Genomic DNA, 9,881 nt, shown 5'->3' on the forward strand with positions numbered 1-9,881 from the left:
CTCGCTGTTGTCACCCTCGGTATGTTGGAAAAAAGCATCCGCCTGCATCGTTTTAATCAGCTCCTCTGAGGTTTAGGGAAGGTTGCTGCCCTCAGATCACAGATCACGAGGAGCTACCACAGACATTAGTGATGGGAGAGTTTAAATAAAGTGACCAGGTATCAGCAGGGCCAAATAAAATTTTGGCAACAGGCAAGGAAGGACCTTTTGCAGGGCATGGGATGACAGAAGAAAAAAAATTCACCTGGCAAGTCAGTGATGTGACTGACCCCTTGCATCCATCCTCCCCCCTTCTCTCACCTGATGTGTGCAGTCCTGCTCACTCCCTGCAACCTCTCTCAGTGCACTCACCCCATGGTATAGGCTTCAGTTCCCTTTTCACTCCTGCACCCACCCCTTCATCCTCCAGAGGATGGATATAGGTTGTCCAGTGCCTCACCTCAGAGATTCTAACAACAACCTAACTCAGAGCACCAACATGGTGGGGCTGCAGCACAGCCCCCAGCTCTGAGCTTAGCACAACATCTGGATGTCATGCAGGCTGCACAGGCACTGGTGTGTGTCACTGACTCAGTGAGAGCTCAAGCCATGGGATCTCCATTGCTTTATTGCTTTTGTGGTCCTAATGAACTTGATAGACTAAAAAAAAAAAAAAAGGCCCTCTGCAGTTAGACAAGTCATTGTCCTTTTCCTGGAAACTTGTAGTCACCTGCCTCTCCTTTGCTAAAAAAACTGCTGGGCCTAACATCCTGGTGCTACTAGCAGGAAGCATGTCTTGAGATAGCACATTATCAGCAGGCAATATCCCTAGGCAGAGACAAAACTTACTACAAAAACAAAGGGATTAGTAGTACTGCAGCAATCATCCCAGCTCTCCATCATCTTGATCCCCTCCTTCACAACTCAATGTGGAAAGGAAATATTTGCCTTGTTCTCATCCTCACATTGCAAAGCCCAGGTCATCCTGACTGAGATTGATCATGTCTCCAGTTATCAGAAGACAAGCACTGAGAAAACACCATGGCAGATACATTCTCCTCTCAGCCAAGGTCAAAGGTTGAGGTTCATCTTATGCCTCTGCTATGACAGGCTGGTTTGTTCAAGTTAAATAACACTCATCTTCAGCCCTCGCCCCAAACACAAGGCAAATTTAATACAACATCACCAAGGGTTTAACTTCTAACATGTCATTTTTGCTTTAATGCACTTCCACATTTCCAGGTTCTCTCTGGGCAACCACAGGATACCATGAGTGCTCCTTTCATAATACTTCCAGGGCAACTATCAGATCTCATTTACACACATAGACACTGTGGGGTACAGAAGGTCAACAAAATGTTAATCAACAAAGCTCTAGATAATTCTGGTCCCTTATTCAGATACCTGGACTTTTCTGCAGTCTCAAACAGATCAAAAACTCTGACCCACTAACTCTGGATGGGATAAATCAGAGGGCCAGATGAATGCTCCCACTTCTCCTCCTGCTTTTACACCAGCTTTCTATATTGCCATCTCACAGCTATCGCCAGTATGGTCAGAGACTGTATTTCTATATTCCTATTTCTCTAATACATAAGTATCAACCTTTTCATGACCTCAGTGAGATCCTGTAACAACCCACGAACAACTTTGAACATCAACAGTTTTTTCTTCTAGTTTCTGGGCCCAGGTGTGAGTTACTGGAGAACAAAAAGAAGCGAACTATGCTGACACGGGCACTATGGGAAATGTAATAAAATTGCAGGTAAAGAGAATTACATTTTTTACAGGGTAATATTTTAGAAAGCTTCTGTGCAGTAGAAGAGTTTTATGGCAAATTCCTTCTAAAATAGCTCTCCTGCTTTTGACTACTCTGTAGCTTCTATTTAAAAGCTTTTAATAAAATAACTCATTTTGATATTAGGTTTGAATCCCATCCAAAATTTTAAATCTCTCCAACAAATACATTGAAGCAATTTCATTATGACCTGTTAACAGCAAACACACAAGTAGTGAACATGTGCAGTGTCGGTAGTGTTGGCTGTCGCTGAGCAGGGTGGAAGGGAGTTTACCAGCCTGTTCCCTGGATGTTAATCTTCTCTCCACCATCTTCAGGGTCATTTCCACCCTCCCTATTACTTTAAATACCTCCCTGCCTATTCCATGCATTTTGTCCATTGATCATCGTTCAAGTCTTTTTTACCCAAAAACTTCTTCCGGAACAAACACCTCCACCAGTTTCACTTGGTCCTAGTTTCTGCCACCCAACTGCTAGACAGAATTGCATGGCCTGAAGACATGTCTTCCTTCCAGTACATCTGTCCTTAGACATCCAGCAGGACCAGGAAGGCAGCTCTGGCTGGTAGTTGTGTGGCTTTTGCCTCTCCAGATACAGGGATGCTCCTCCCAGGGCTGGTAGCTAATCACCCTTCTCAGGTGTCAGCTGGAAGATCAGACGATGTCTACACTGACTAGCTCATTTGCTTGGCTCACATCTCCAGTGGCTTTGCCTTAAACAAACTCCTTCACCTTGACATTTAAGTAGACTTCTCTGTGTCTTCTCACTCTTGCTCTGTTTCCACAGGGATCTGCTGCTGCTCTGGGATTCCATTATTTTATGCTTAACGAGCTGTCACGCGAAGCCTGACACTGTCGCTTCCACTTCTCATTTCTGACTTTGTGCCCTTGTCATATTTACAGTGATCCATGCCACAGGGGCTTTGAACTTCTTTGGGGTTGCGTTTGCTCTCCCTTTGTGACTTTTCCTGGGTCTGTGCCAGCATCTCTCTTCTCTAGTACTGTGCTGCAAGGAGCTTGTTTGAGGGTGTGCTTCACAACTTCCTAGTCCAAGAGGGTTTCCCTGGTGCCAAGAAAGTGTTTCTTTAGACTGCTGTGATGTTTGGCAGATACATCCCCACAGGTGAAGTTATTCTTTGGAACGTTTTCATGAGATCCTGTTACCTCTGTGATGTCTCTGAAAGATGCTCAGTCATCTAGGTACTGTGACTGCAAAATGCCAGAAACGGGTGTCAATACCTCCCACAGTAGTCACTGCTTTGGGAATTCAGGTGACCTGCATGCTGCAAAGCCTGCCTTTAGCTCACCTACAAGCCTGCAGCCATGGTCCGCTTCTGATGTGACCTGAGGGGGCTTGAAGAAGGACTGGAAAGAACAACTGCCCTTGATCTGGAGTGACAATCCTAGCAAATCTCTAACGACACTACACATCATTTGATGTCCTCTGACATATAGTCAGTCAAAATTTATCCAGAATTCAGACTGGTACCTATACGGGCCTGACCCCAATGTAATTCAGATTAATAGTTAATTTACCTCCAGATCTTGCAGTTCTCTACCACTGTTTGCATTTAAAGCTGGAAGAAAATTGTTAGTAACATACATTTGACATGCAACGTTATGCTCATTACGCCAGGCTGCCTGCCTGCGTGTTTGAGCGTCCGCTTGGTCCATCACAAGGTAACTGTCTGGGGAAGAAGAAACTCCAACTGACATAGATACCTTCCTAAACTGCAAAACAAATCACAAACTTGTCTTACTTGTGAAGAAAGCCACAAGAACAGATCCCCCTCCTAAAAAGGAGCTCCAGTAACATTAGGAAATATCCAGACATGTAGCTCAGAGTGTCTTTAAGGGGTTATTTTTCTATTCACCTTAAACCTCAAATCATTCTCCACATCAAGCCTGGCAAGCGTGAGATCCTGAAAGGTGAAACAAGGAGAGCTTGAGTTTCAGGGGTAGGTGAGGAAACCAAGCAGCAGATATACCAGATGGGGGATTGATAAAAGAAGCCACTTCACATGTGCTAACAAGTGCAGGAAAAAGGAGACACCCACTGAGTTGAACTCCCCTTGAAAATAAAAGACTGTTTAAAAATAAAAGTGGATTACGTAAAGTGTGATCCACAGTTCTGTCTCTGGCTTAGCTTGAGAGCATGGCCGTTATTTAAATTCTCCCCTGCGTCAATGATAAAAGTGTCTCCTGGACATGTTTGTGGCTCTTGGGCACTGCGATTGCTGCAGCAGAACAGATGCCTCTGCTGCGAGACTACTCCTGGCCCCAGCCTGCGTGCTCCCCCCTCCCTTCCCAGTTCCTCCAGGCAGGTAGCATGCAAAACCAGAAGCTAAGCAGTGCGGGAGGCTCAGGGCTGAGAGGGGCAACATGCAAGACAGGAATCAAAGGGAAGAATTTCCCCCTTAAAGCACTTTATTACAATTTCATAATTGTTCTCTGAGGAAATATGCTCCTGTGTCCAGGAGCAGTTACATGCAACGAAGCAGGTCGGTGCCCCTGCATGTGCGTTGGAGAGGATGCTGTTAGTGTGGAGCAGGGAGGCAGAAAGGATTGGGCTTGACACAGAATTGCTGTGTGCAGCCTTGGAGTCCTCCCAACTTTCGGCATCACTGCTGCTGTCAATATGGCAGCATCTGTAACACAGTTGGTGTGTGTGGTTGGGAAGCCAAGACAGATCCACCCCGACAGACAGAGCTCCACAACGACCCCCTATTGCAGATGCTCTGTCCCTTGTATGTTTTGATTGAGATCTGATGCTTGACACAGGCCAGGGAGTGAGGCTTGCTGACAGATGGGGTTAATTTTCTGTTGAGAGATGATTCAAGGTGCTTGCAAGTAGCCTGCATTTTGCAAGCAGAATACTGCAAGCTAGTAATTTATTGAATGTTAGAAATCAGCCCCAAGATCTCAGAGTTGCAGTCATAAAACCATTTATGATGGACAAGGTCTATGCTTCTTTGCTCTTATCTCTGTTATTTAAAAAACTCAGGCTCACAAGGCATCCAGGTCCCACAGCAAGGATTTACTGGGAGTATTAACCACTATACAGATACACAGTGTGGCTCCAGGATGTCATTCCCACTGAGCATGAGCTTAACTTTAAACACGTGAGCAGCTGAATGGATATTTGTACGATGAAATAGAAACAGAGTTAACTGCATGGTTGAGTTGGAATTTCTCTTTCATCTCTGGAGGCTGCTGCTCTAGCCTTAATTAAAACATAAATGAATCAAGTTAGATGGGCTGATTCTCTTTCTCCAGCAGATGGAGATTCTTTCATAAAAATGCCTGCTGCATCCAGCACCAATCTCTCCTCAGGAGTCTGGCCTGCAATTATTACCTGTGTCCTGCCAGTCTAGACAGAGACGCACATCAAGCTCTGCCAGCACCTGCACCAGTCAAGCCCTAGGGACTGGGCAATGTTTCTAGAGTGACATGGAAGGATTGCAGGGCAAAAGGTCAGGCTTGTTCTGCCCATGCAGACTGTGCTGCTTCAGAGGAGCCTAGGACTGCAGGAATAAGTGAGCCTCAGAGAAGGGCAGCACAACAGGACAACGAAAGCTCAGCCCTTTATGCAATGCGTACACTCCCCAGACGGGGGAATGCAACTGTGCTCCTCTGGGACCGGGTGCAGTGATAATCAGCCACAGAGAGAAGATGCTAGCACAATGGGTGCCTTGTATATCTTAGCTGTGCCAAATTACCAGCCTATTTCCCCCACCCATCAAATGATGGCAAAGAGATGACCCTTGCCGCTGCAGCAGTCTCTGAGAGTTACAGCATCCCTGCAGTCTGGGCTGCAGAATAAGGAGCTCCATGGGTTAACCCCCCATTCTTCCCCAAAGAGTGCACACGCTCCTGCCATCTGCAAGTTCTTGCTACAGGCTCTGCTCAATACAGTTCTCTCGCCTTCCAACATATTCTCTTTTCACTCTGATGAGTCTTATTTTTAACTAGCTCAGCCCCGGTGTTAATCACAATGTCACAGACAATACCCAAATATTCAAAGGAAATACAATCCACCATTTTAAAATAACAACAAGGGGGGGGCGGGGGAGGGGGAATGGATGAAAAGATGGTGAAGATCGCAGAGTTGCAGGCACCAGTTTAGGCTGATGTTGTCTCAGCATCAAAGGCCCACTGCTAATCCCATTGAAACGGAGATTACCCTAGAATGAGTCCTGTGCTCCTGCATCAACCCAGCTAGGTCTGGGCTGGGCTTAATTTATGAAATATGCTGCTCTATTTCCCTGCCTGCTAATTAGAAGCAGTGTTTGTGTCCCTTTGACCATTCATAAAACACCACAGGGATGTTTGAGCAGCACCCTTCCTCTCCCGTTTTACCTGTGGAGCCATCCTTCCCCCCTGAAAACTGGAGCAAGTAAAAACCCCTCCCCCAGGGACTTGTAACCAAGCAAAGGACCACAGGGCTTTTCATCACCCACCAAGGCCCTCCTACCTCTTACCTGTCTTGCAGCTGGCAGCAGGGTGGTGGCTACATGGCTTTTGGTGCTTGATGAACATAGCTGGTTGGGACCCTGAGGAACATTGTCTGTAGACTCCTGGTGCATCAGGGAGGGTGAAGGACCCAGCCTGGCCACAGTTATCTCTGGAGGAGCAGCAGCACTCTGCCACTTTTCCTGGCTCCGTAGCCCAGCATCTCATGAAAAGAACAAGAACTGGTGGAAGGAGGGGGGTTATGAAAGAGAGGGAAGGGGGAGAAGGGAGAATGAGAGCGCGCACTCTCGCAAACACATACGTGCAGAGCAGACAGAGGCTTGTATAGGATGGCACTGTCTGACTTGCTCTCATTATTGCTGCAGGCTGGCTGCTGCCCATGGAGAACTTGCTAGCATACGCTGCTGGCTAGGGGCACAGCGGGGAAAAGAGACAGGGAAGAGATTAGGACCTCATAGACCTTTGAAACAAGGAAAACTACCACCTAGGCACCAGGGGCTTTGTTGTCTGTCTTTGCTTTTACCTGGGAGGGTGAATGCCATGCCAGAGGGCTGAAAGGGATTTCAGTGATAGAGAGTTCAGCTTTTCCTTGATGACTTCTTTCTTCCTTTGGACATAAAAAGAACCCCCAACCCCAGTCCTCCTCAGCTGCACTGAGGGATGGTGTAAGGCTAGCCTGACCCAGAGTTTTTGGAGACAGTATTGCACCAAGACAGATAGAAAGTGGGTTGCACATACCCAAAACACCAGCATCACATAAAGCTCAGCCTTCATCTCTCATTCTCATTATCCAGGTCATGCCAGTACAGGTCCAAATGCCTGGCAGGAGTGTTGGAGGGTGTGGAAAGACACTCAAGCCATAACACCTCCCCTTTGCATGTTGCACAGAAAGCTGTATGCAGAGCTGCCTGCAGTCCCTGACACTGCTGATCTGCTGCAATGACAGACCCAAAATGCCAGGGATGCAGAAACATAGTGTAATCCTCCCTGAAGAGGCACCGATTCCTCACTCCACAGATTTTTACAATGTGTTTTTCTAAAGCATCGTATGCTTAGAAGTGGGTGCCCCTTTGAAAGGAAATGAGAGATTTAGCCCCAATTCCTTTTTCAGCTTTGTGAAAGATCCCACACCTCCTCCTCTCTTCTTCCTTAGTGGCTTACCACTCAGAGGGACTGGGTCTTGCCTGGGGTGCTCGGTTTGGTCAGAAGGATTAAAATGAAAGCAAGGTCAAATACTTGAGGTACTATACACTGCCCTGAAACAACCAAGTCACCTGTTCACTGCAGCTCCCTACTCTAGTGCCTCCCATTGGTGATTTCAGAGACATGTAGATACCTAGCCACAAGGCTGCTATTAATAAAAATCAGTGGATGGCATGCATTGAATTACAAAGGCAGAAAGTCTCCTAGTCAATACTCTCTACAGTAGTTAACCTGAGAGTACAGCACATTGCCAAGTCCATCTCTAAGTGACTGTGTCCAATAACACACCTTAAAAACTCACCTGAGATCACACGTGTCTGCAGCAGAGCAGGATAGGATCCAGTCCTACTGAGCCAAAATCCAGCACACAAGCCACCTACCTGCTCAGCTGGCCTCAGGACATTGGTGCCCAGCTCCAGGAAACATCTCCCTTGTAAGTCACTCTGCCAGGAGCTGTCAGAACGCATTTTAAGTCACAGCATGCCATCAGCCCTAGAATAGAAAAGGTCTCATTGCAGATCCATAGCTACAGATTGTTTCTCTGACTGTAGCAGCAGATACATTGTCTCAGGGGATGATGGTTTCACGACCTAAAATCAGGAATCCTTATTCCCACCACAAGAGGAGTAAGAGGCTGAAATGTGATGCTATGCCAGGATCCTGACTGTTTCTCCCCAGCGTGCAGGAACTCCAGCAGCACTAGGGAGCTGGATCCCTTGAGGATGTTGAAGTAGGGAGTAATATCACTGCAAGGGTGGGCATTTACATCTTTTTTCCAGCTCTGTGCATGTGTATTACATATATCATTAATAAAGCCTCCTGAAGTCTCAGTGGGTGCATGTCAGCTTTTTTATACCCCAAGGCTGGGAGATTTCCAAATGACATCCACTGTCTTTAGGGCTGTTTTTAATGCAGATATATTGCAGCACGATCTCCTAGTTGAAGGCAGGGTGGACATGAACCATCTTTGGGGAAAATAATACCCACATTCATGGCTTCTGGAGAGTGTGAAACCATCTGTTCTGTGCCCCAAAGCATGGAGCCAACCTTTCAGTTTCCAGGACACCATGCAGCCTGCCAGAAGGGCAGACCCTCCAGCACCCTTGCAGCCATACAGCTGGGGTCTGACTTTCCCAGAGGAGAAAAGGACAAGGCATCTCAGATGATTTGCAGCACAGCATCCAGGACTTCGCAGAGTCATGTCACTCACAAAGTGACACTGTCAGTGCCACTGTCCATCACCACTGTAAAGGCTTTATACTGTCAGAGATGGCTTCTCCATGGGTGATCCAGGATTTCCAGCTGCATGTGAAAAATCAGAGGGTTTGTGTTGTATGTGTGCAAAAGCCTAAACTTAGCAAGATTATTTTGTGAGGGGAAAACAGGCCATATTTATGTAACTGTGAAAAGCTGCAGTGAAGGCTATGGATCCAAGGGGAGAGGAGTGTATGTTCAGAGCTAATGACAAACGCTGCTACGCACTCGGCTTTGTGGAGAGCTCCAGTAACTGCATATTCATAGCCCCAGAGAAACAGCTTTGAGGCTTTCTAGGCTAAGAATAGAGGTCTTGTGTTCGCTGCTCCACGACTCCTTTTTTGTCCGGAATTAGAGGCACCAGGGTGTGGAAGCCCAGATGAACCAGCACTGCAAATGGCAGCATCCATGCATGCCTATGAGCAGTGCAGGGCCCTTGGCTCAGCAGGGGTGGAGAGCACTGAATAAAGGGCAAAGTCATTCACAGCCATACAGGATGGCATTAGTGCTGGCGCTCTGCTCACAGAGACATCCCCTGTGGTGGATGGGGCACTCACAAAACACAGCTCCCTTGTGCATAAACAAAACCTAAGCATCTTGCTAAGCAGACAGCTGGGCAGTGCCATTACTGAAATTAGCAGCTCATCCTGGCTCTGAAATCTGATGTCTTGGTTCCACCTCAGGAACCCTGGTACCTGCAGGGACAAACAGCTTCACCAGCATCCACTTGCCAGTGACATTTCTCTCCCTTTCCCTTCACACACACATATGCTACCCTACTTAAACCAGGTTGTGAATCCCGTAATAAGCAGCCAGGAAATATAAACCTCAGAACTAGTTACCCAGGTGTTTTACAGACACCCCTCACCTTTAAGAGGTCTTTTAGCTCCAGAAACCATCATGTGGCAGTGCTGGCACTGGTGGGAAACAACATGATACTGCTACTTATCTGATTTTAAATGTGTGACCCTGGGACTCTGGGAAAGCCCTTTATTGGCTGAATGGGTCTTGAAAATGGCAGAAAAAGGAAGTTCACTCCTATATGGAAATGAAGGGATAAAGCACCAAATTGTGGATACTTCTGTGGCCTCCAGCTCCATGCTGGGGCCATGTTCCTGAACATCTATGTGAAAACAGCAAGGGATGAGACTTCAAGAAAGGATGGTAACCCAGGG

This window comes from Nestor notabilis, unplaced genomic scaffold, assembly GCF_000696875.1.
Source record: "Nestor notabilis isolate BGI_N333 unplaced genomic scaffold, ASM69687v1 scaffold8301, whole genome shotgun sequence".
In the NCBI taxonomy this organism is placed as follows: Eukaryota; Metazoa; Chordata; class Aves; order Psittaciformes; family Psittacidae; genus Nestor; species Nestor notabilis.